General features: G+C 39.8%; 1 protein-coding gene across 4 annotated transcripts in view; it reads left to right on the top strand.

The window, feature by feature from the left end:
- Positions 1–27,871, top strand: part of LOC129731018 (uncharacterized) — an 86,343-nt gene that overhangs the window by 43,510 nt on the left and 14,962 nt on the right. The window contains exon 3 of one of the 4 annotated variants that reach the window (XM_055690719.1): positions 7,364–7,401. The exons of the other annotated variants lie outside the window; for them this stretch is intronic. The gene's annotated coding sequence lies outside the window, so the exon portion shown is untranslated. The remainder of the gene's footprint in view (positions 1–7,363; positions 7,402–27,871) is intronic. 4 annotated transcript variants of the gene reach the window in all.

Below are 27,871 nucleotides of genomic sequence, written 5' to 3'. Positions count from 1 at the left end.
TCAAGCTTACTGCTCTACTATACCGCCGAGCCTCTTTTCTATCCTACCAATATCGCCAAACTACAATTCCCTGAATTGAGGCTACACCTAACGTTCCTCTCCGGCCAGGTTTATTCTAAGAGGGACTCATTATGTCAAGAGGAAGGAGTCTTATCGAAACCTCGTCCCTCGTGCCAATATCGCCAATTACAATTCCCTGTAGAGGGTAAATATTTCTGAAATCAGTTTCTATTATAAGATGGACTTATTTTGTCAACAGGAAGGAGTCTTATGGAACCACGTTCCTCCTACCAACACCGCGTCACAATCACGATTCCCTGAAGAGGCACTCAATGCTACGCCTCTGGTCAGGTTTATTATAAGTAGGACTTATATTTTTGTCAAGAGGAAGGAGTCTTATCGAAACCTCGTTCCTCCAGCCAAGACCGCGTCATAATTACAATTCCCTGAAGAGAACTATTATACGTTACTCAGAACAGTTTAATTATAAGAGGGACTTTCTCGTTAGGATGAAGGTCAGCAAGGGTACTATAGAATTCAGCTTGAAGGAAGGGTATGTAGTAGAGAGCCTGAGAATGAACCCATGTTGAAGTCCTTTGACAACCAAATGGCCTGATTCTACTAAGATTCAAACCCACGACCACTCTCTTATCAAAGCGGACTCTGTAACCTTGCGGCTACGAAGCTCTCTGCTCGGAGAGAGGGAACAAGCGGAAAGTGATTGTGGATGTCTGATCTCAAAATTCTCTCTCGATTTCTCGCTCTCTCGATTTCGAACTTCTGAATCTTGATTTTTGATTTCTAAACTCCATTTCTGATTTAAAATATCGGATCTCCAATTTTTGATATCTTATTTTTTTGTTAACTAATGTCGGATTTTCTGCTCTGCGACCTATGGTTTCTGAATTCCAATTTATAGTTTCTGATTTTGAAATTATAATTTTTGACCTGCGATTACTGATTTCCAATCTTTGTTTTTCGATTCCTGATTTCTAACCTCAGAATTTTACCTTTTATTTTTTTTTTATTTTTGAAATCTGATCGCTGATTTCTGATTGCTTATCTCTGCTTCTGATATTTGATATCGTATATCAGATATCCAACGGTCTGGTAGTTGCTTTTACAGCTCCCACTACAGATTTCTTTTTATTTCTTTCGTCTTCCGGACATCTGATTTCTAATGTCAAATTTTCTACTTTTTGACATCTGGTCCCTATTTTCTGATTTCCGGTTTCTGATTGTAATTGCTGGCTCACGATTTTGTTTTGTTCTCTATTATCTGGTTTCTCAGGTTTTGATTCTTGTTTTCTGTTCGTTGTTTTTTTCAACTTTGTTTTTCGGCCTACTTATTCATGATTTCTTTTTTTCGATCCGCGGACTTTTTTCTACTTAGAGATTTTTTCTGAAACCTGACTTCTGATTTGCTTTTCTGAGTTTCAACTTTTGATTTGCAATTTTTTAATTGAAATTTTGTACTCCTGATTTCTGACTTTTAATGATTTTTAATTTTAAATTTATCGGATTTCTGGTTTCTGAGCTCTGATTGTCGATTTCTGACTTGTAACTTTTGTTTTTCTGAAACTTGATCTCTGTTTTTCGATTTATTATCTTTATTTTCTCATTTCCTTATTCCTGATTTTTGACTTCTTTCTTCTTATGTATATTTTCTTATAACGGGTTTTTCATTCCTGGCCTTCAATTTCCGTTTTGATTATTTAGATTACTGGGTTGTTTGTTTTTTTATGTTGCAGGTGTCTCAACATTGGTTTCTTATTTCTGAGCTTATACTTCTTATTCTTGATTTTTGATTGATGAACTCCGATTTCTGATTGAATATATTGTATTTCATTTATCACAGGCTTCTGAATATTGAAGTTTGATTTCTGATATCAGATTTTTACCTAGATTCGGTTTTTTCCGATATCCATTCTGTTGTTTTTATTGCTGATTTTTGGGTTGCAGTGTCCTGTGCTTTTGTTACTGACTTCATTAGATTTGATTTATTCCATCGTTTGAGGTCCTAATAAATATAAGGATGGGAAAAAAACCCATTTAAGTTGAATTAACACGTCCATTATCTAACGAGCCTTTAAACCCATTATCCTCTCAAACAGAAATTACAAATTAATCATGCATTTGACATACATTTGTTAACTTCTTCTGGTTCGCTGAAGATTCGAACGAAGGAGGATGAATTGTCTACTCGGGCGAGATGGGCAGTGACGTTGTAGCTGTGGTAGCAATGCGGGTGTGTCAAAAATTGATGTCAAAATTTTAAAAGCGATGGTTGCTTTCAAAAACTTTCGTCTTTGTTCAAGAGTTTGCAGACCTATCAGAGCATACTAATTTTCGTATGGTAGAAGATACGATCAGTCCAAAAGTCGTAATGCGGGTCTCATATTACATTAGCAGCTTCCAACATCGGATGCAGTGTACAAGGATCGTTGAAGTATTCCTCAATTTTTGAAATCATTCCTAATTTTTTGTTAGTCTTATTGATGATGATTGAATATGGCTGATTGATGGTTAATCCTGTAAGTTTATTCCTGCGAAACCAATCGGCGAAAAAATTTAGCAAGCTCTGCAGTGTAATGCAGTCATCAATCGATTTGATGACCAGGTAAATTTTAAAATGATCATAAAGAAGTCGGCAGCCACGGGGCAACAGAAATGTCATGTTGCTATTGAAAAAGGAGAATAAGAATGGTCCTTATGTGCTTCCTTGCGGGACATATGACTTATTGCAAAACCATTTTGGCTGCGATGCTCCAAGTTTTACATCCGTCTCTCACTAAGAAACATTCAATTATTCAATGCAACAACTCGATCTGAAACATTCTCAGCTTCGCCGACAAAATATAATGGTCGGCACGATCAAATGCTGCCTTCATGTCAGTGTCCACATCAGTTCGAAAGCGTTGATCTAATGTGCGCAAGTAAAGTGATAAAAAATCTAGTATATTAGTAAATACCGATCTGGTTGGAAAGAGGCAATGCTGGGAGGTGCTAATGTAATTCTTCACCGAAAAAATGAGGTAATTGTTTACGATGGACTCCAAAACCTTCGATCACACACAGAGAAGTAATGCCCTATGGGCCCTATAGATATTTTCGTTTTGTTCGTCTCCTTCTTTTGAAGAAAAGAATCATGCAAGTAGACTTCAAAATTCTTGGGAAAGTGGAGGTTGCTAATGATAAGCTGAACAAAAACGCCAGTGGAGCCTTCAAAGATTCGCAGCAACTTTTCAAGTAAACCACAGGAATCCCGTTCGGCCCAGGAGCGAAAGATTACTTTATCTCTTTATCAATTCGACACCTTTTTCATCAATAATGAAAACACCCGCGTAAAATTTACCGGTGGGAAAGCAGTTGCAATGTCTTCAGTAGTCTTGTTTCGTTGCAAAAACGGTTTTGAACAATGAACACTTGCTACAACTCGTTGTTACTTCTTCGACATCCAACAATACAGTCGCCGGAAGACCATCTTCCTATCGTTAAAATTTCATATAAATATGTATAGTCTGTTTTTTTCGCGGGTTATTTTTTTTAAATAACTCAAAAATGGTACAAGATATCGATCTCATTTCAATCACATTTTCCGTTTTAGGAGACGAGTAATCATATATCAGTATTCAGAAAAAATTCATCTTGAAAATTTAAAATGCTTGCTTTTGCTTTGTTGGCTTACGGACCGTTCACCGGTCTAGGGCCGAACGAATTAGAGATGTCCAGCTTCTTCTGTCTTGGGCAGCCGTTCTCCAGTCTCCCCGTACACCAGCAGATCGTGCATCTTCTTCTACCACGGAGTCGACGGCCTCTTCCTGGTTCTCTACTGAAGATAGTTTTGGTGGCTCTCTCGTCAGGCATCCTGGCTACATGTCCAGCCCACTGAAGCCTGCCCCGCTGTATTACTTTCACTATATCAGCATGTTTGTATACCTGGTACAACTCATGATTCATGTGTCTGCGCCACACTCCATCTTCCAGTTTACCGCAAAGTATCGATCGCAGAACTTTACGCTCAAAAACTCGTCGATCAGCTTCCTTCAGCGTCCATGTTTCATGTCCGTAAAAGGCCACCGGGAGTATCAGCGTCCTATACAGCGCTAGTTTTGTGCGAGTTGGCAAACTACGGGACCCTAGCTGGTTACGTAGTCCGTAGAAGGCCCTGTTCGCAGCTGCAACTCGTCGTTTCACTTCACGGCTCATATCGTTGTCACATGTCACAAGTGTACCAAGATAAACGAATTCGTCAACCACTTCAAATCGTTCCCCATCCTCAAAACTTAAAATATGTATTGCATTTTGGCCAGGGGCCATCCACATACCACGTGGACAGATTTTTACGATTTTGAACCCCCCCCCCTCCCCCTCCGTGGACAACTGCCCATATTAATTCTAAAAAAATGTATATACCGTGGACATTAGCCAACTCCCCCCCCCCCCTTAAAGCTGTCCACGTGGTATGTGGATGGCCCCCCACTCATTTTCAGTCAAAGTTCAAACGTTTTGGGACAGTTTTCTGCGTCATATTTTTAAACCTCATTCAGTCTTATTTTCTCGCGAGTCCATACAAAATTGTTACGCATCCCCGTGAAAAACCTGAATGTAGTTCCAAAAGGTCTTCAGATTAATCCGGAGACTATCCGGAGTGTAGTTTCATATTAAATGTTCCTAACGACAAAGCGGTTCACGTCGTGGTTGCACTTGCACTACTGGGACACAATCTGCTGCGATACGCGATTCTCGGTGAAAAATCCTACAGCATCATCCATACAATGAAAGCATTCAAGCAGTCCCCAATCTACAGCTCTCAATCGTTCATCGTTCAAAACCTTGGACAGTAAATTCTTCCTTTTTATCGCTGATGCCAAGATTTTTTCTGCATCCCAAACATTCTGTTGTACTGTGTTATTCATCCAATTGATTGCCTATCCTTCTTCTGTAAGCTTCATCGCAATGGAAAAATTTCTTAATTGCTTCTTGTTTATTGAGCTTCGGAATGATAAACCAGAGCAGGAATGCAGTCCAATAATAATAGTACAATTATTGAAGGTGAATAGATTGGAAGGTTTTTGTTCGATCTCGAGTGCACCTGCTTTAAAGTTCTCTGTCATCGGATCGTCTCACTTGACAAGTTTAATCAAATTCGACGGTGAAAAAAAACAGTGTGTGTGTCTGCTAATAAATGTACTGCGTAGCATGGAGTTTATAGTTTATATCTTGCTTGACAAGAAACAACTTGTCCGACGACAAAGTGACCTTTCCACATGGAATAAAACCGGTCGAGCAGTTTATTTTGGTTTTGTCTGAGGTTGTATATGAAACAGAAAGTTATGCGGGGCCAAACGACACGCGTTGAGCCTGGCACCTGACTACGAGAAACCTTGCTTCGGATAGGTGTCAGCAGCGTTCGATGAAGAAACCCACATTCTAAATTCATTTTAACCACCACATAAAGTTGGTTTCCTGATTAAACCGTTTACGGTTCAATTGATGCCTTTCACTTTCTGGCTGCTTGCGAGTATCTACTTCTGCAGTTCGGATATCTCACCAGAGCAGCCGGCCTGTCCGTGCCGCGCGCGTTCAACTCCAATACTCCTCCCAAACCGGATGACTTGCAAGCAATTCATCATCAATTCGATCAACCAATTCGCAGCGCTATTGCATAAGTTTTTCGGTGTACGCGTAATTTTGTGTTGATTCGCGAATTAATTACTGTTACACGGTCTTTTCTCTCTCGCTCTGTCGTTTGGGGAAAACGCACCCGGGCACTTCACAGAAGGGGCCAAAATACGCACACTACTCAGCTAGTGTAGGAACCAGCGGGGCACACTCGGAATCGCTTGTTTTGATTTACCCGTGGAAATCACAACGTTTAAAGCAATTGAAGCTGTGCTTTCGGAAAGGCAAAAGGATGGTAGCAGTTTCGTTACGAGCGTTCACCATACTTCAGGGTGCTAATTTATTTTTGATTTATTTATTTAATCGCTTGCATAAATGTTTCCGTTGATTTTAATCGTGCACTGGGTTGCTGGTGTGTAGGGTTAAATGTGTTAACAATAATAATATTACATGAAAAACAAAGCACCTCGAAAATAGTCAAAATTTGTTCAGTCATTCAACTTCTTCCACAAAATAAATTCAGTTCACCAATGAACAAAATAAAAATAACTGGCAACTACACTCCGGCTAGTGCGCAAGAGATCAACAACATCAACATTTTCGGCCACAACATTTGATCATGCAGCGAGCACATAACCACTTAAGCAGCGTGTGGTTAAACTTCACCGCTTTCATATCATTGAAAATGTTGCTTATTTTGTCGTTACCAAGCACTATCGATTTCATCAGATCCAATTGCAATCGCATAATAATCAAATAGCAACGGGTTCCTCGCTTAAACTAATGTACCTCAAATCTCCCGGAGTATTGTTCGCTTTTAACTAGGGGTCAACGCATGCTTTAATTACGTACTCTGTTCAAACCAGCAACCGAATCAAATTTTTTACGCAAAACTAAACTAAACAAAAGTGCATAACGTACGCACAGTTATAGAGACAGGGGATGATGCAGAGTGCATAAGAAGTTACGTTCGCAGTGTGCGCCCGGGTCGGACGTCATGCGTGGGCAAGCGGAGCGGATCATCATGTGGATCTTTGGTTTAGCTCCGCCCGTAATTACAAAATTAGAGAGCGTAACATTATTGGATAAAATGTTTAATGATTGATCATAAAGGCAGCGCCGCGACTATGATCTCCATTTGTTGGTCCCAAACGCGCCATAACGCCGTATAATCGTGGGAGTTTCGCGAAATTTGCCCACACACATTATTCGTGATTTATTTTCAACAGTTTCTTTCGTATTTGGACGAGGGACTTAAAATTCTACTCGTGCTTTCAGTTTCTGTTTTATTTTTCGGCTTTCATTGCTATCACGCGAAGGTCGAATGTAGAAGCCAAAACAAACGGGCGATAAAGTGTCGAGCGACAAAAAACAACTCAACTAACGGTTCCGTTACCGATTGACGGTTGCCACTCGTTCGATGAAAGTGTATCCAATTTTGGAGAATGTTGTTTGCGGAGTGGGCGGTTGTGGGTTTTTGCGCATTGAAAGTGAATTTTGGCGGAGTTGGAACGCTGTATCATTGGTATGACATTCGTTGTGCTACTTGAAAAATGTATTTTCGATTGCTTGCAAGGTTTTTTTTGTTGGATTCGAAAGTTGGTTGAAAGTCCTAGTTTGACGAAGAAATTGCTTTAGTTAATTGATGATATGAGGTTATTTTGAGATCATGTTTTTTTCTGTTTACTAGCATCTAATTGAACATTTATTAATTATTGAATTTTTTTTAATTTTTCAGGTTGGTGTTCAACTGACTGGAACGCATATAAATAATTTGTGAGTATGAGAAGTTTCCCTTTAACAAAAGATTGAAAATGTCGTAGTGGTTGTTTATACCTGGAGCAATCCGGCTTACAAGAAAATGAAAATGAGAGCTTACAACATAACTTACGCTGGTCAACACAGGATTGTAAACGTTATGCTCTAGAGCTCAAAATGGAAAATATCAAAGATTACAAATTTTTAACCATTTCTGTGAATTTTGATGATCAAAATTTCAAAAATTCATCAAAAGACCGCACAGTAATTGCTTCGTTGTTGTTCGTCGCTACTACGTTTGCTTACGGAAAATTTCATTTATGTCTCTGATGACTTAACGTACCTCCGAATCGGCTAGGAACACCAAAATTCACATGAACGATTCTAAAGCTATAATCTTTCATTTTTTTCAGTTTGAGCTTTAAGGTAAACCTGTGTTGATAACTGATCGTAAAAAGCACAAAAGCTGTACTTCATACGAACAAGAGGTTTTGCGCCGTTTTTTGAGTGAATCAGAAACAAAACTCTTGAATATGTCTAGTTTCTCACGAAGAAACAAAAGTGTTTAACAGCAGATGAAGGATACGAAGCATAGAGGCTGAAGTCCTTTGTTGAATAAAATAGTCCATTTGCACAAACCATTCCCCTCGCGACTTGTTTTTGCGTTTATGCTTCATCGAAAGCTTCGAAACATCTTTTTAAAATTTTATTTTTGTGTTGAGTATTCGTTATTCTAATTCAAAGGTTATGTTGGTTTCCGGAGCCGACAGATTCCTTCTTTCTTATACTGCCGTTCTACGCATATTTGTCCCATGTTCCAAATCATGCAAACGAGAAAAACGATGTTTAAGTTTTACAATACTTTTACGCATTGCGTCAATGTGACAAATGCAATCATGGGCTTCTCACCAGTTTTTCCTTGCAATAGACTGTTTCAATAAATCTAGTAGAAGGTTTTCCAATTTAACACTCTTTTCCATAAAAATACCCACTGGGACAATAATGCCGTGAAATATGTCTTCCAATATGTAATTTCTACGCATATCAGTCCCACCACGTGCATTCGATGTTTCCTAAGAGAAAGTTCTTTTGGGCATACAAGGCTGTTTAACCTTTCACGAAAATGATCACGCTAATCTTGTTGTATTTATACGCAAGTGATGATAGTCGAGATGAAAATTTAGTTAATTGAATAAGTATCAGATGACTTACTATTATAAGGGGAATTGTTTTTTAGATTGCCCATTCCTATCATATTTGAACGTTGTTGGGCTTTCACCATTTTGGCTACACACAAAAGACAGTTCTTACAACTCCCAATTAGTATGAATCTCATGCGTTTACCTTTTTTCATGCTCGAAAAGGAAGAGTATTCAGATTACAAACCAGCAAACATGGCTTAGTTATCCTTAACAAAGATATGAATGTACTGCATTGAAATAATCAAGCAAAGTGATTTTCAGTACCGAATTTTTGAAACCTGTACCATGTACCAAACGTTGTTAGGAGAAGTCTTTAGTGCTCTGTAGCTCTTCCCAAGTTATAATTGTGGGAATCAGTGGTAAGTGGGATGAATTAGAATAAAAAAATCTAGTGGGACAAATATGTGTAGAAAATCATCGATGGGACAAACAGACTTGGTATAGTTTTTCAAGATCATCGGAACAAACAATGTTATTTTTAAAAGTTTTTCAAAAATATACGTGAAAATAGACTCATTGGTGATAAAAAACGAAAATCGACCAAAAGTAACATGGGACACGGCAGTATAGGCACTGGTGATTTGAAAGGGAATCTTTACCACAAAAGAGCGAAACAATGGTCGCAGTGGTACAAATCTTACAAAAAATATAGGGTATCTTCATCAGAGGCATCAAGAATGGTAGTTTTTCTTAATTTTTTTCGAGGTGAAAACGCGACACAGCGAAATGTTATTTTGCAATTATTCAGAGGTGAATTTGAACATGGGAAAAATTTCTTTCGATAAAAACCAAAAAAGCGGACTTTTAAATAGTTTCGCAAGGCGGCTCGTCAGTGATAGTGAACGGCGTGCACAACCTTCACCTGTAACACAAAAAAAATTCTATTCGGAGGGGTTCGTTACCATTCGCTGTGCAAATTAAAAAAAATACACGCAAATGTAGGATGGTACACAATCACATCAATATTGTGCGAAATAAGGGCAACTATTGATAACACTGGTCAACACAGGTGCACTCCAAAAGCTAAAACCGGAAAAAAATGAAAGATTATAGCTATTCAACCATTCCTGTGAATTTTGATGCCCCTAATAATAGGAAAAACATCATTTTTTCAAGCCGACTGTTGGCTGTTGTCTATTAATTAGATGCTAATCGTTTTGAAACAATCTTGTTTTTATTTTTCATCAATGTTTATCAAATAGAAATAAACCATATGGCATGGCAACAAATATAGGGGTACAAACTTAAAAATCGGAAACATCGAGAGCGTCATGAGAACTATCCACTTTCAAATGCTTATAGCTCAGGCAGTTTCCAACGGATTTCCTTCAGTCTTACAGCAATCGATTGGAAAATTAGCTATTCGTCTACCAAAATGAGAAAAATTGCTACTTTGTGATGCTAACTATTGTACTTTAGAAAAAATTGTTGAACGCATTTTTCGATAATAGTGGAATAAAACTTCTTCCCCAGCACATCCGACGCTAAAGTGTACAAACGATTTGATTTTATAACCGGTTTGTTGTTGTTGTTTTAGTCGTTCTAGTTTACAAAGACACGCCTACCGAAAGTTGGACTCAAAGTAGTCATGTAGAGAATCATGCTAATACCGAAATTTAACCTCCATTGTTTATCCGATCACTGTAGCAAGAGGATGTTTTACTGGACCAGTAGAAGCGGCAGAGCCGCACCTGATTTTAGCGCAGCAAGGCTGAGCAGGCGGTTCATTCGATTGACGGACCAATCGGCGGACCGCAGCACTGCATAGCATTGCTGAACATGTCCAGACGTGTTAGTAATTTTGTCCGGAATTGTCTCGTCGCGTTTACTTGTTATTTCTTGTTTACTTGAGAACTGGCATCTAACTTGAAACTTGTGACGGGAAAACTTTTAGAAAAGTGTCTGAAATTTTATCAAAAGAAATTCAAAAAATTGAATTTGAGATCTTACACTGGAAAAAATATTTTAAAAACGAAAGTAGATTTAAATAAATCGGTCATCTCCGGTTTTTTTTTTCAAAAACGTGAAACCAAGTAAAACAATTAAAAGTTTTTGTCAGAGAAAAAAAGCTGAGATGACCGATGATTTTTGAAACACTTTTTGTTTTATTTTTTTTCAGTTTTACAAAATTTTTAAATAAAGGTTTAATTAATTCCCTAGAAGTCATCCCTTGACAACGTCCAGTAGGACAAAAAAGAAATTTTGTTAGAAAAACTATTTTTCCTCAAGATTTCCAACTTTGATTTCTTCGAAAGAGTTTTAAGGCAACTAAACTGGCCATTAAAAATGTTTGTTGGAAAAATTTTAAGATTTTGAAATAACTGTTTTTTTAAGATGATTTTTTTTTCAGTGTGTGGAGTCAAATTGAATTTTTGGTCGATACTTTCTAAAGATCATTTTTTGACAACTTTTCTCTATCTGTTGTCATTATTCAAATGTATCGATTTATAAGAAAAAACTTCAGCCCTTTTCTAAAGTTAGTACAGATAAATTTTCGAAAAAAATGGAAAGTTGTGTATGGTAGTAAGGCCTACAGACCCACAAAGTTTCATTCGCTGTGGAACACAACTCGATAGTTAACCAAACCACTGAGCTTGTTTTTCTTTGTTCATTACTCTGGTCGGTCTTCCACAGGCTTCCTAAGAAATTATCTTTGAGGTGGCAATAAATTGTACACAGTCGTAAACGGAAGATGTTCGTTTTTGAACTTTTTTACCAAGATTTTTTTTGCAGTTCAGATAAAGCTATACAATGCGCTCTGAACAGAACTGAGCATGCACTAAGAAAACAAAAGATACTGCCATAAAAAAGCTCATTTTAGGTAGACTGCTCGTTTTTACACTCCTTGATTGGTCGAGCCAATAAATCTGATAAATGAACCAGATAAATGGTGCTTAGGACTAGCTTTACATTCTAATTGTGGAATTTTCATTCATTCACAATACATATCCCACTGACCAATAACGACCCCGGACACGACCAAAAGGTTGTACAGGGTGTCACCGTGAAAGTGATACACACATTCGAGCGCCTCCTTTTTTAATCAGCTGTGTTTGTTTTGATTGTGACACATGTTTATAGTTCACTTGCAAGTGATGAAGGCAGTGTTTCACTTTTTTTCAGAGGAAAATTGCAATGGATTGAAGTTGAGAACAAATCAAGATTTTGTATTTGGCTGGAATGAGCAACATACAGATCAAAAGGAAGCTCTCACATCTGAATTTCTGATCTGAGTTTATGCATAAAAAATCAAAACTTACCTGCGATACGGAGCTTTCAAGAAGTATAAGATTCACTGACTATCTCACAAAAATATTGCCGACAGGGTTGCCAGATCTCAATTGCTACTGAAGACGCAAGCTGCCTACAATATATTTTTCTTTCAGATGGAGGCTTCTTGAACAAACAGAATGATCGTGTGCGTGGAGCATGCCTCCGTGATATTTCAGCCGATAAAATAGGAGTGAAACAATTCCGAGATGCTTCAGCTGTGATCATTTGAAGAGCAATATTCAAAAGAGAAAAGTTGCTACTGCTATTAATCGACAGGGGTGTGAAAATCAATAAGAGTATCATCTACAATACGTCATTAGTTTCAAGGAATTCTCCGAGGAAAATAGTCTCTGCTTTCGAAAAAATTAACGGCGCAAGCGCATAGGGCATTAGTTGTTTAGAAGCGGTACTATGAAAATTAACCGTGTTTTGCAAAATATTTCCCATGCGAAGAGAGTTTTTCTGGTAGTACGAGCACGGTATTTACAATCAATCAGGCGGTTCCGGATGGTTTGAAACATCACCTTCAATTCATGTTCCAATGGCTATAGATGTGAGGAATGCATCTTTTTTACGGATTTAAGCACTCGGCGGTCATTTCTAGAATTTCTTTCCTGTCCACCCTCGTGTTTCTGATTTATCCTGGCATGATTTTTTTACTATGTTCTGTGAGCAGTCGATGGTTTCTGCTATTTTTTTTTTTTTTTTGATAGTTTCACCTTCATTTTGTAGTTTTTGATCAGTCGTTTTGTATCAGGGCTGAAATGTTTCCCGCGACCCTTTATCAATAAGCAAAACGCAAAATTATAAGAAGTTTACTCGTATGAGGATATGAAATTATCGTCACTCTAAACTCAATTTACATTCTCAGTCCAAAATTCTGCGCTAACGAAGGTTCTCTGGTGACACAGTAGGAATTCGATTCCTACTCACATACCGATGAATTCGCTCTCCTCGAAAAGTACCGTTCGGCGTGCCTTGGAATTCCTACGCTTATTTATCGTACAGAACGATTCGAATTATCCCAACAAAGCTGTGTTCCTCCCTTCTACATGTTAGCGAATAATCGCGCGCGAGACGACGACGCTGAGTGTGGCTATTGATGATCGTGCAAGGTACCAAGTTGTTTCAGCAGCATCCAACCTCCAGCGTTACCGGTCTGACGCCCGAGCTGGTGGTGCAAATTCCTTCTCACCGGGGAAGCTCACAAAACAAAACGAAACGAAAAGCCACACCAACGAAACTGTTCTTGAACTTTCTTGAGCTCGTTTGCCGGTTGTTTTGCGGTATAGCAGCAGCATGCAAAGTCGATCTCCCTCGTGTTGAAGGCAACAAGAGGACGGATTCGCTTTATGATGGGTGTGGCTCGCAATTCCAAGTTGAAGATCATGGATGGTTTGTTGCCATCATCGGTGTGAGCTGTTTGGAATTTGCGAGTGTTTTGATATAGCGTTTAGATTTATAATGAGCAGCATGAGTCGGCGAACAAAAGTAATTGGGACTTTCGAGCAACGGGCGCCCTGATTTTAGATTATCTTCAGAAAATACAATACGTAATCACGTGAAGAAAACTGAACTTAACTGCCGTACAAACCAGTACAAGGCCAACCGGAGTTCTTATGCGAGATAATATGCAGTTTAAATATCGATCACTCATCTGTAGTCTGCACTTTACGATTCAAACCGTTACGCAATCAGCAACAAAACTCCGCTAATGAGATCATCACGACTTGTCTTTTTTTACACCGGACAACAACAATCGCCATTTTGGTGCAGGTCACCATATGATGATCAATTGCATCTCTACCTTGTGGGATCGTCCAAAGCCCCTGTAACGGTTCGTGAATCAACGTATGCGATCGTCATCTCTGAAGTAACCTCTCCGGTGCCTTTGCGAGTACACCAGAGGAATGCAGTAAATTGCTTTGGCCGCCTAGAGGACCTAGAGTCTCTACAGCAGTTTACCGTGGCATGTCACTATGCTCGCAGATAATTGCTTATTATACATTAATTGCATAGATTTATGAATGGCGATACGACGACTTGCCTATGCAAAGGAGCGCCATTCGGATCACTGCATGCGGCGTCGTGTCCGTCGGTTGCGAAGGTGAAGGTATTGGATTCGAGGTGTATGTACGCGCATGTCTGTGTGTTCAAGTTCTTTCCAAGCCGTTCTCCGTTCTGGTTGGTAAAATTTTACGACAAATCAATGTTCGCGGTGTCGTCAGTTCGAAACGCATTCAAGGCCACCCCCAATCACCCGAACTTCCAACAGTGAACGTTTACTTTCGAAAGGTTTATCACACCTTCCGAGGCAATAGCGAGCAGCAAAGAGCACCTTGAGGTTTGTTTTCTTTACTGTAGGTATTAAGTGGTGCCGTGTGGCGGTAACGCTTGAGAGGCGATATTTTGACGGTTTGCTCCTTGGTTGCACTTGCCAAAGGAGGCGCCCCGCAGGTCATCCGGTCGGCGTGAAACCTCCTATGGGCGACTTTGCGAACTGTAAACAAAGTGACAATGTTGGGTGTGGTTTCTGTGAAACTACGTGGGAATTGCGTATGTTACCAATAATGTTGAAATTTTGTTTTACGATCTTGCTCTAAAGAGTCTATGCATGTTTGTGTCTTAGGTATCATAATTTTTTGGCTTTCGTTCGACACTTAGCAAATATTTTATGTTTTATATGTGGCATGGGTTCAATGTTTCACTTACAGAATATTAGGAATAGTTTAGAGGCACAAGCAATAATTCATAAAACACTTCTCACTAACAGTTATAGATGCACTTCTTTCTAGTTTTTCAATTATCAATGGTGACAACTAAGACGTTGATGCAGTTTTTTATGTTGTGTTTCTAGTAAATTCAATCGATTCAAAACACTTAGTATCGCTTCATGAATGTGTTGTTTTTTCTCAAAATTGCTAATATTATCTCTAACGTTAAATCGAAAATAAAGGGTTTGTTTTTGAGGATATTTTAAAATCTGCTGTTGTTGGCGAAGATTGTTTGTCATGGTGGAAAATATTTACGATAAATGTATTTTGTACCGGAGTTGATTTGTAGAAGCTAAAAACAATTGGTAGAAAATGAACTGCTTGAAAACATTCAAAACAAAATTCATTTTTCAATTCTAGTCCAAAGTAATCCTCCTTCGTTGGGTCAGTAAAATCCATGCTATGCACATGTAAATATTCGAAATAGATTGGGAAGCTTTCCACTAAATATACTGGGGTCTTTTTTTATGCGGGTTATTTTTATGCGTTTCTTAAACGCGATTTTTCTACAGTAACGCGGATTATTTTCTTGGGATTTGAAAGCTTATTTATACGCGGTATCAGATAGTTTCAGTAGAAGTAAATCTAATCTTTCAAACACGGTACAATCAACCGTGTAAAAAAGGCTCCAGTGTACATTGGATTGTGTAAGATAAATGGTTACTGATATAAGCTATGTTTGACTACTTGCTCTACTGCCGTTCCAAGCATAGTTGTCCCAGCGTACATAAGGTTTGTGTAGAACATGGGACAACTATGCTTGGAACGGCAGTATAGTTTAAACACAAACTGGTGATTAAAATATTCTGTTAAATTGCTTGGGAACACCTGAGGTCCCGTATCACGCATGTCCACATGAAATTTGCGCGCTACACGTGGGTGCTGATTTGCCCGGTGGTCCTTTGCGGTCATGAGTGTTGATCGTAACCGGCAAGGCCGACCGGCAAGAACTTGGAGTCTTTGAGCGTGGGATCTATTGTTGAATATTTGACGGAAATCTGGCACATTAACCAAGGGTACCAAGCTTATCAATATGTGAATATTATCAAGCTGATAAGGTACGGCAGGCACATGGGGCTGGCCACGTGGCATGATAGTCGGAGGAGCGTCCCGTGAAGATAATGTTTAGTAGAGAAGCCGACAGAGGTCGGCGACTTCATGGTAGTCCCCGTACTCGTTGAATGTGTGGTGTGGATTTGGACGCCCGATCGTTAGGTGTTAGGGGCGATTGGAGTAGATAAGTCCATAATCTAGTGAAGTGAAGACGTATTCTGAATTGAGCAGTGGCTATAAATGTAAAGTAAATCAGTAAAAAATTTCATCAAAATTTCAACTTCAGTGATAAAGTTGGCCAGCTACGATTTCAAAAACTGTTTCGTTTATTTGGAAGTGAAGTGTTTTTAGTACCTACCCAAAATGAACGATTTTATTGCACCTGAAAAGGAAAAATAACAAAAAACTATCCGAATCCCTTTTTTCGGTCTAGTTCCACCACTGTTGTTCTGCCAATCACCGAACCCTGAGGAGGCGACTCCACCCAGGACCCTCACTCACGACCCGTTGATCAACGAACCGGCACCTCAGAAAATCTCCCGGTGTCGGCCAGGATTGAATCGACACACCTATGTCGGCGTTGGGATTCGAACCCAGGCGTCGAGCGTGATTGGCTGAAACATTACCAACTACGCTAAGCCCCCGCCACGAATACTTTTTTACTGTTCTTCAATTTCTCGTTGACAATCGCCCAATATTTCTCACTTAGGCAATTGAGGGCAGATATGTGAGTTGGTGTCCTTTTCGAAATAATCAACCCCGTTGTCTCGAATCTAGATACCAACTACTAGTATTTTTTCACTGTATTGGCAGTTTATCGAATCAGGCCTTAACATTAAAGGTCCATTGGGAACCATAATATACGGAAGAATACGTTTTTTCAGGTACTCCTTCTTAAACATTTCGAAATCCATAGTCTTATTTGTCACGAAAATATGGGTTTTTTTCCGCAGCTGCAAATATCTTGTCGGATCATGAAGTTTTTTTTGCGAATTTATCGGTGAAAATAAATTTGAATTATCTAGGGACATCATCTCGTCAACTGGCCGAAAATCAAAATCGACCAGCCTTACTGTTATTAATCCACATTTTAGTTTTTTGTTGCTTGTAACTATTGATAGAAAAAATGAGAGCTGACAAATGTATATTTGACTTTTTCGCGACGAACACATATTTAGTGTGTTTTGCCCTGTTTCCTCTGACATCTTCACCGTTTATAGTTGGTGTGTTATGTGTTTGTGAAGGCAATAACAAACCAAACCGAATTAAGCGTGATCTCACACTCAAAAAATGATTCGTGTTGTTCGATTTATTTTGTTTTTCGAGCCTGATGTTGCTAAACGTTTGTTGTCTCATGCTGACGAATTTTTATTACCATATTGCATATTGAGTTTTGGTGTTATCACTTTGAAAGGATACATTTTGGAAAATCTTTTTTACCTTGAATTTGAATTACTTACTTACTTATTGTTCCGTGTCTGCCGGTCTGGCAGAACAACGGGATGAAGTGAAGATTATCCACTGCCAACGGTCACCTGCCATGGCTTTTACTTGGCGCCAGGAGAGGTTCTCATCAACAGTCTGGATCTCACTGGTCAGGCTGCGCCGCCATGAGCCTCTGGGTCTACCTATTCTACGTTGTTCTCGCGGGCTCCAATCGAGGGACTCTCTGCAAATTTCGTTCGCTTCTTTTCTCAATGTGAGCCCGATCCAACCCTACCTTCGTTCCTGAATCTTTGTTGTTATCGGTCGTTGATGACATCGACATCGTTGAGAGTGACCAAATGTTCCGCAAACCTGAAAGGCACCCAGACCTTTTCTTATCCGTGTGGCTATATCAGTATTGGTTCCACCATCTGGTGTAGTCTGGCTACCAAGATACTGGAAGGTTTCTACCTCTCAACTTTTTTTCCCGCTTCCGTAAAACTAGAGGGATTGACAATATTTATTCCAACTGACTTGGTTTTTGCCTCATTGATTGTAAAACCTGCTGCGTGGAACTTTCGCAGAGGTCATCCAGCTTGCTCTGCATATCGTTTCGACGTTGGGCAAGCAAGACAATATCGTTGGCCAGATCAAGGCCATTTAGGTGCTCCATTGTAAGAGTTTTCGTGGTTGAGACGGGCAATCACTTTTTCGAAGTCAACGAACGCCAGCAGAAGAGAGCCCTGGAGCTTGTTGACCTGCTCCAATATGATACGGAACCCGGCTTGCTGCCGGCGTAGAGTAGCGTTTATTTTCTCCTGGATCCAGTTGAGGATCACCCTGCAGAGTACTTTGAGGGCGATACAGATCTGATGCCACGCCAGTTACCACATTTTGGAAGGTCGCCTTTCTTAGGTACTTTCACCAGGATCCTTGCATCCAGTCAGCCAAAAATGTTGCGGGTTCCCATATTTCATTAACCAACTCACGCATTATCTGTGCTGACAGGCTCGAATCAGCTTTTAACATCTTGGCTGAAAGGCAATCGGTTCCTGGCACTCTATTGGATTTCATGCTTCTAACTGCCGCTTCAATTTCTGCTAGTGTTGGCGTCTCGGAGTTGACGCGGTTGATGCACCGAGTTGCGGGTGGTACTCTCTGCTGGTTTTCCTGTGATATCATATTTGAAACTCGGACGTGTTGTTCAAAGTGTTCAGTCCAGCGCTTAAGCTGGTCCGTTCGATCAGTAAGTAACTGACAAACTCCGTCTTTCGGCAGCTGTTGCTCCTTCTTCGGCCAGGGCACTGGTTCAGGCTCTCTTGTCCCGTGTGCAAGATCGTTTTATAGTCTTTTCTAGTTGATTATATCGTTACCGGGTGGCTGTCCTCGCAGCTCTTGATCATGTCCGCTCAATGTTGGCTTTTGCCCTTCTCCGCTTGTCAATCATCCTCCAGGTTTCGTCCGATATCCATTCCCGTCGTCCACTGCGCAGCTTTCCAATGGTTTCATCACCTGTCATGATGAAGGCATTCTTGATGTTCATCCACTGATCTTCACCGGTTTCACCAGATGGTAGTTCCGAGCCTCGGGCTTGTAGTTGGAGATTTCTCCAGCCGGCGGACATCACAGCGACTTCCGATTTCTTTCCGAACGACATGACACGCTCGAGGTCGGTGTTGTTGGAGATGGATTATAGTGAGGTTTATAACCCGAGTTCTAAATTTAACGATAATTCTCTCGTTTATCTCGGCTTAGTAGAAGTCCGGTTTTTACCTCGTATGCCAGAATATAATAACACTGGTCCAGATAGTGTTTTGTGTTCAACAGTGTTCGGCCACCGGATTTCGCTCAGGCCTAGAATATTGAGCTTTAGGCGGCTAGCTTCTCTAACTAGTTGAGCCAGCTTGCCTTGCTGGGTTAAGACGTTCCATGTTCCGATTCTTGGCCGTGTTTTCATGCTGAAGGTCGTTGTCAAAAATCCCGATTGATATTATTCAACATTATTTGTAAAGGACCCTAAACTACGACGGGGCTTCCATCTTGGGTGTAGCTATCGGGAGCAGCATTTCATATTCAGCTGCTTGCTCCGAGACAGACGCTGTTTAAACCGCTCCTATCCTGAAGAGAACAGACGCTTAGCTACCCAAGCACGAGACTTGAGCATTACCGGGTATGGCCAGCTAAGTCATCATTTGACATAGGTCCGAGGAGGCGCTAGGTGGAGGCTTGTGTTGTCCAGAGTTGTGTTAGGTGCTCCTTCCGAGTTGATATCCCTATTTCTTACCCTAGAATTGGATTTGTAAGGTTCAAATCTTAGCCTATACATACATACATACAATACAACTCCTGGATTTTGATCAATATCGACAATTTCATTGATGGAAACGAAAACTTTGATTGTCTAGCTGTCTTACGAATATAAGAAATACCGATAATCACAAAGAAATCACACAGAAATCACCATTCAAAATCGAAACAAATCGACCTTTATTTCAGCAATTCAGGAGCCACTTCGGGTGCTGAAAATAAACGCCTGCAAAACAGATGGAAACAGCTTAAAATAGGTTCGGGGTGATTGGAATAGTGTCCCTCGATTGGTAACTTTATTTGATTATTATTAAAGTTTGCTAACTTAGTTTTACAATCTGAAAACAAGTTCTGACAAAGAAAAAGATAGAGAACAGATTGATATACTTCTGTTTGAATTTCACTCAACACATTTCGAGTATTTCGTCTCAAAACACAGGCGGTTCCTAAAGCTGCTTAGAATATGTTTCCTACCCTACTTCGTTTTCAACGCCTAGTCCTAGCCTTCACTTCTAGTCTGGCATACATTGCCTCGTAATAACGTCGAGGTCGTCTGCGAACTACTTGGCTATCTTTGCTGAGAATCGTGTCTCTTGCTTCGATGCCCGCTCATCAGATTACACCCTCAAGAGCAATGTTGATCAACATACAGGATAGTCCATCTTCTTGTCTCTTCCCTCTGCGCGCTTGGAAGGGTTTAGAGAGTGTCTTTGATACGCACACGTAACATATCACTCGCTCCAAGGTAGCTCTGATAAGTCGTGTCAGTTAATCCGGAAAACCGTGGTCGTGCACTATTCGCCATTGCTGGTCTCGATCGACTGTATCATACGCTGCCTTGAAGTCCGCGGTGACGTAATGTGAGAGCACGTTGTACTCCCGGCATTTCTGAAGAATCTGTCGTAGATTGAAGATTTGATCCGTAGTAGCGCGTGCTTGCGTGAATTCCGCTTGGTACTGCCCTACGAATACTTTTGCTAGAAGAGAATGACGGTAGAGCAGAAACTGGCAGAGGACTTTGCAGGTAGCGTTGATCAACGTTATGCAACGGTAGTTGCTGCATTGTAGATCAATTACACTGGTCGAAAAAAATAAAAAAGTGCACTCCAAAAGCTCAAACCAGAAAACAATGAAAGATTATTGCTATTCAACCATTCCTATGAATTTTGGTGCTTATTTATGTTTACGAAGAGAATAGCTATATTTCATACAACTCCTTAATCCATTACTCTGGTATTCTGTCTTCTTTTGAAATCCTAGAAATCTCACAGTGGAGTGCCGTTGCTAGTGCCTCTTCGTCATTTTTAAAGAGCTCTGCCCGTAGTCTATCCTTACCTGCTGCTCAATTGTTTTTAAAAGACCCAATTTTTCGTTTGAACTTCAGGATATCGGGAACTGTGACATTGTTGTCGTTGGTAGGCACTCCATAGGTCACTTCCCTTCTGCCTTCTTCCATTGCTGCGCGCTTACTTGTGTTCAGGCTTCCCTCCTCGTCCCCACACATATCTGGACTCGGTGTGTTGAAGATAGTGCTTCGTCGAGAATATGCTCGGCTGCCTGCGGACTGTGCAACTGCTGTATGTTTGGCCTAGGAGGACGGTTTTGTCGTGTGTAAAATACCGTAGATAGTTTTGAGCGCACGTGTACTGCTACTAGGTGGTGGCCCAAGTCTATATCCGCACCCCGAAGAGAGCGTAGGATTGTGATGTACGAGAAAACCGGGCCTTCGATAAGAACGTGGTCAATTTAATTTGTTGTTCGGTGGTCTGGGAATCTCCGGGTGCTTCTAATCACCAGGTCTCTGGAAGCTGCAAAGTTTGCATCCGACTACTACTCTCTCCTACTCTGCGAGAACATACCCAGCCAGGGGGTACAATTGTTTCGGAAAATACAGCCAAGGGGTACGTGGATAGAAATGGCTGAGAACCGCTGTTGTAGTTAAAGAAACGACCTTCAATCCTCAAAAAACACGTCCTCTTTTTGATCGCCTTCCAGTTGATGAACATACGATTCTGCATTTTGCTGAGTACACATAAACACACTCCCAGCTCGTTGGTTACTTCAGAACAGGGTCTTGCCTCCACGAATTCTCCACATTTCTTTACTTTTACGTCAGATCTCGTGTAGCGGCACGACGCCGAACTTGCGGTGTTCTGTCACCGCCAATAAAATGTAACGAATTACAGTTCAAGGTACCAAGTTTCCACTTGTGGTTCGTTTTTCGTTGCCTAGCTCTATGCCGTATGTTCCGAGTTTCATTTTCTTAGTTATTTGGAGTGCAATTGTTTAGGTAGTAGGTTACCTTACTAGGTCCACGCTAATAAGTCTCGTAATGGGGCTGTCATCCTCAAGATAATACGTTTTTTAATTCAGCCGCCCGCTCCGAGTTAGACGCTGTTATGAGCCGCTCCTAACCCGAGAAACAGACATTCAGGAAGGTTTGGCTTTTTCGCGAGAAGGTCAGCTCCCTCTTCCCCTTCCTTACGACCGAGGTCCCACCACGGGTTTGTAACCATGATCTTCGTTCGGTTACTCGTATCACGGCTTGTACCATGAGCAGGTAGGGGTAGGGAGCAAGCAGAATGCTACAGACACGATGTACTGATAGTACGCACTGCCCGGCTATTTACCAAATGATTTACTTTTTTACTGTTATTAATTAGATTCAAAACGAAATCAAACGAAAAAAAATTATGAATTCCAATCGTCAGTTTCTAGAAGCAGGAAAAATTACGACAGATTGGTATGTGAACTTATCAGAGATTCAGTACATAGCTCATATCCAAATCCAACATTATAGTCATCACAATCACCCCTTCCCACGGTAGTTTAATATATTCCACGCGCCAAGCCTGGCGATTTTTAATTCTAGATGAAGTTTTGTGTTCAAAACGAATTCTGATGCTGACAACCATAAACCGGGACGCAGTTTCCATCCTATAGTGTGCTCATAAGGCACAATGAACAATAACGATAATAATCATTGACGATGATGACGAACGAATACAAATAGTTCGAACTGGCAGAATATAAATAAACTGACAACCTTGGCAATCGGATGGATGATTTCATACCTTTGCGCTAATCAATCTGCACTGTCGGTCGGTAGCAATTATTAATAATGCGGTGAACACGACGGAATGCGCGAAAAACTTTCCACTATTTTAATTTAGTTTTTCTCATCAATAGATACCTATTGATCAGTTTTTTTTTCTTCTCTGCGAAAAAATTCCAAATTGGTCAAGATGAGAGGTAAAAAACATAACCGCAAACATTGATTGAGGCGTTACGTTTGCAACTCGACACCGCAGGCCTTCTTATTGAGGCTTAGGCCTAAAAAAACATCATAACATAGCCACACTGCACAGCAAAGGCTAAGTGTGAGCAATGTGTTACGGTTAAATGCTTTAACAACATAGCTGCAAATGCCGAGACTTCATATACGACGACCGAAGGTATGTGTATACATTGAATAATAGAGTTCACGCGTTTAGCATTCCTTCGGCCGGTAGCGTGAGCGCATTTGGATGGCATTGGCACGCTTCTTCCCCCGACTGACCTGACCCGGCTACTACCGTGATTCGTGCCGTTAATTTTTTTTTTCGCAGCGCTATGCGAAGTTTCAGACTGATTTAGCAGGGGAAATAATTCGTCAAATTCGTTCCGAAGTGTTAGAGGACAAAAGTTCGATTCACACCGTTTTGCCTTTCTCCTAGAAAGGTATAGCAATCACTTGCAAAACCGAAAGTATAGAAGTGCTCCAAAGGGCCGAATGGCATATATCACTCGGCTCAGCTCGACGAGCTGAGCATTTTCTGTATGTGTGTGTGTGTATGTGCAGATTTTTATTCTCACTCACTTTTCTCAGAGATGGCTGGACCGATTTTCATGAAATTAGTTGCAAATGAAAGGTCTCTTTGTACCATAAGACCTTATTAAATTTCATTGTAATCGGATTTTTAGTTTAGAGGTTATGTTTCGAAATGTAAAAATCATGAAACATCATTATCTAGAAAACTACACAACCGATTTGAACATAATTGATTTCAAATGAACGGGCTACCTGAAAAACCTTTAAATTTCAAATTTCATGAAGATTGAACATGTGGTTCAAAAGTTATGACAAGAAACGTGTTTTGTAAACTACTTTATCTCACACATGTTTCTCAGAGATGGCTGTACAGATTTTCATAAAATTAGTGTCAAATGGAAGGTCTAGTTGCCCCATAAGACCCTATTGATTTGTTTTGCAATCGGACTATTACTTTGCCTGTTATGTTAAAAAATGTGAAATCCAGCTATGAAAAGGAACATATTCCAAAGACTACTTGAACTCACTCACTTTTCTCAGAGATGGCTGACCCGATTAGTCGATCCACAAAATTAGTGTCAACTGATAAGTCTAGCTGTCTCGTAAAACCCTATTGAATTTTACTGTAATCGGACTGTAACTTCGTCTGTAAAGTACTAAAATGTGAAAATCACGAAACTTCATTATCTCAAAAGCTGCACAACCGATTTGATCAATATTATTATCAGATGAGCGGGCTAGTTAAGGGTTAACTGATGAATTATGATTGAACACGTGGTTTCAAAGTTTGGCTGCCCTATACGTTCCAATTTCATTTGATTATAATTGAACTTAAGCCACCGTTATGTATTAAATTGTCAATAAAACAATGAAAGTCTACTATTTCACATGACTTATTTGAACATAACTAGTGTCATAAAAACGAGTCATCTCTCAAACTTACAAATAACAAACTTCATAACAATTTGATATGTGGCTCAAAAGTTATGGAAAGAAAAGAAATTCAAAGACTATTTAAAACTATACCTGCTTTGATTGATATATTTATGTGGCCTCAACACAATTTAAATGTGGTTTTGTACTATTTGAACGTTCCAAATTCATTGATTCCTTGCGATGTGTTCAAAGTCTGCAAATGCACGACGAATCGGCCATAGGATATGATCAAAGTCAAAAGACAAATCGTTGGGTTTATCGGTTTTATTGGTTTTATCGAAATGACAACATCCTCGACTTTTGGCTTCTGTACATCGCCCTAATTCTGAATATATTCATATTGGGTGGTATTCGGTCATTTTCAGCAAATTTTCTAGCATCAATCTAACACCGGAAATACCCATATTGGGAGGTATTTAGTTATTTTGGTTGTTTTCCAGAAACTAACAGTGGTCGTCTTTAAATTCAAAATGGTGTCAAGGGTCAATGTTTGGTTTCTATGCATCATCTCGATTACGGAAATATCCATGTTGAGTGTTATTTGGTCATTTTCGACTGTTTCCCAAAAGTTGCCATTTAGCGATTCAAAATGGTGCCTGAGGTCAATTGTTAGCTCATCGCATCATTCTGGTTCCAGAGATACTCATATTGGATGGTATTTGGTTATTTTAGGCTGTTTTTCACAAACCGGAAGTCGGCATCTTGGATTTCAAAATGGTATTTAATATAATTTCTGGCCTCTGAGCGTCATTCTGGTTGAAAAAACACCCATATTGAGTGCAATTTGATCATTTTCGATTTCAGCTGCTGTGTATCATTCTAGATCCGGAGATACTCATGTTAGACGGAAATCGGCCATTTTTGGCTGTTTTCCAGAAACCACAAGTTGCCATCCTACAATTCATAATGGTGTCTGAAGTCGATTTGTGGCTCCAGTGCATCATTACGATTCCGGAAATACCCATTTTGGGTGGTATTTGGTCGTTTGCCGCTGTTTTTCCGTAGCCGGAAGTCGCCATATTAGGATTCAAAATGGTATCTGTGGTCGAATTTAGCTCCTGTGTATCTTTCTTGTGGTCCCCGTGGCTCTGTGGTTAGCGATGTCGAGGATCTTTTTGAACTGGAAATTTTCTCGACTCAGCACTGGGGCACGGTGTATCGTTGTACTTATGCTACACATGCAAAATGTGCCAAAAACAATATCCAAAATGTTGCCTGAGGTCGATTATGGAACATATTTGTTACAACTAAAAACATTCACCTGCCAAATATGGTTCCATTTAGTTGATTAGCTCGCGAGATGTGCAGAAATTTGTGCAGAAACATATGCTTCCATAAGAGGGAGGGGCGTCGAACCATTATTGATATATTTATTACCCTTTAAAACATCCGCATGCCAAATTCGGTTTCATTTGCTTGGTTTGTTCTTGAGTTGTGCAGAAATGTATGTTTCATTTGTATTGGACCCCTCCTTTCCAGAAGAGGGAGGGGTCTCAAACTATCATAGGAACCTTTATCGGGACCAAAAACCCCTACATACAAATTTTCACGTCGATCGGTTCGGTAGTTTTCGAGCCTATATGGATCAAACAGACAGACAGACCGGACTGCATTTTTATATGTATAGATTACAACATCAATATTTTAGAATCTAAAGAGTGACATACATTCATTGGATTGAAGCGTTCATGTAAATCTATTTTTACAAATAAAAGTTTGAATGAGAAAGGCTGGGTCTGACCGCTAGGTGGATTAATTTAGGTTTTTTTCTTAGAGTTCGGAAGCGTTTCTAAATCGTTTAAATTCATACTTTATTGTTTGCCCGTTATAGAATAATAATCAACCAACCTTTAAAACTGTTCCATGAAGCAGAAAAAACGCGGATCTGTTTCGAATTTCATGTCATTCTGCAAGATCATTTTCTGCAGAATAACTTTTGGTTCTCTAGGAAACAATGAACCATTATAACTAGAACTAAACGAAACGATGAAACGCAAGTTTCATTTGGAAAATATTAAATTTTAGGGATCATTTTCTTTGTCGGCCTTTTTGGGGCTATAGAAGCGTTTCCTTCGCCTTTATAATTTAATTTGGGAGTATTTTCTGTTTAAGTCTTCTCTGGTCTATCATTTTTCCGCCATTGTAAGCTCAATTTGGGATCATTTTTCTCAATTAGTTGTTCGTCATTGATACTCGAAGCTAGTAATTACTAAATTACATACCATTTACGCTGCTCCACTTTTTATGAAAATTAGTCAAATCTTACACTTCTGCGATTTGACTTGAAGAGTATGTACCATCAAGTATACCAACAATTACATCGTGTAGCCTGATGGATAATTGATCATTCGCCTAAGCACAATAGTTGATGGCACTCAGCGAGCAAAAAAGTTCAATAGCATGTTAACCGCACATGACGTCCGAAGTGCGGGGCTCATAACGTTCAAGTAGATGCGTTAATAGGTGTACTCGCGTCGAGGCAACGTAAACATAGAAATCCCAACATCACAACATTTTTGCCGACGCCATCGCTGCTGCTCACTTTGAAGCGAAGATGTCGCTTCGTGCAGCTAAGCTATTATTGGAGCTGTAATGAAAAAAAAAAAAATGTGCGCGCATACTTGCACCCGATAATTCGTACAAACAAAAATTAGCGCACCGATTGTTAATTCATGATGGCATTGCCGTGCCGGGAGTAGCCTACGACCCGATCGGTGTTATAATTGAGTGTGTTCCGTAATAGTTTTTAGCTCCAGTGGGTTTTAGTGTGGGCAAATTGCCGATGAGTTTGGGTAAACAAATTTATTTTGATCAATTCGGTAATTTCAGTTTGACTATTACTGGGAAGACCAAATATTGAATAATGAGAAAATAGATCACTTATGCATTGTCATGAGCACGGAACATGAGGCACTACTTAGTTTAGTGTAGGAAGTATCAACTTGTTTTTTATTATTTTAAGCTACCCTTTTAGACGAGATTTTTTTTCGATAGGGTCGAATAAGGATTTTGTTTTCTAATACTTTTCGGGATTGCCCTCTAAAATACATATTGTGTTACTGCCTTTGAACGGATTTGAACCTCTAATGTCCTAATCGAAAGGCGTAGGCTAAATAGTTGACACATCTTTTTAGTAGCAAATTAACACTTGCGTACCTGACTGCCGTGAGATGACAAAGTGACGTAAGTGCCATTTTTTCAAATATGGGTTTTTCATGCCAATTTGTTCATTATTCTAAGACTCATCTTTGGGTATCTTCCTTTTCGTTGCTACTTATTCGTACGTTGCATAAAATCAGAAAAACAAAGTGACGTTGGCACCCATTTCAATACAAAAGTGACGAGGAATTCATTCGTTTTTGGGCCGTACTGAAAAACTGATCACTTGGATCTACGTCACAATGTCATCTCACGGCAGCTGACCCCTCCAATGCCAAAGAAATTAAAATTCTTTTACCTGCCATTCCGCCAGATCTGAACCGAATTCGATCCAAACTTTTTCAGAAAAGTACAAATTTATCATAGTTTTAAAGGGTCATTTAGAAATATTTCGTTGTTCCGAATTTATCGAAGGGTAAGTATCGTTCTAGGGACACAGGCTAGATTGAAAACGGTAGGGGAAGCTTACTTGCGACATATCAAACTTATCAAAGTTTTTTGCAAAACAACGCTGTTGGTGGTAAGTATTTGGCCATTTGGACGTCTAA

This window comes from Wyeomyia smithii, chromosome 3 (genome assembly GCF_029784165.1).
Source record: "Wyeomyia smithii strain HCP4-BCI-WySm-NY-G18 chromosome 3, ASM2978416v1, whole genome shotgun sequence".
In the NCBI taxonomy this organism is placed as follows: Eukaryota; Metazoa; Arthropoda; class Insecta; order Diptera; family Culicidae; genus Wyeomyia; species Wyeomyia smithii.
The sequence above is the reverse complement of the archived record's forward strand: the minus strand, read 5'-3'. Positions and strand labels throughout refer to the sequence as shown.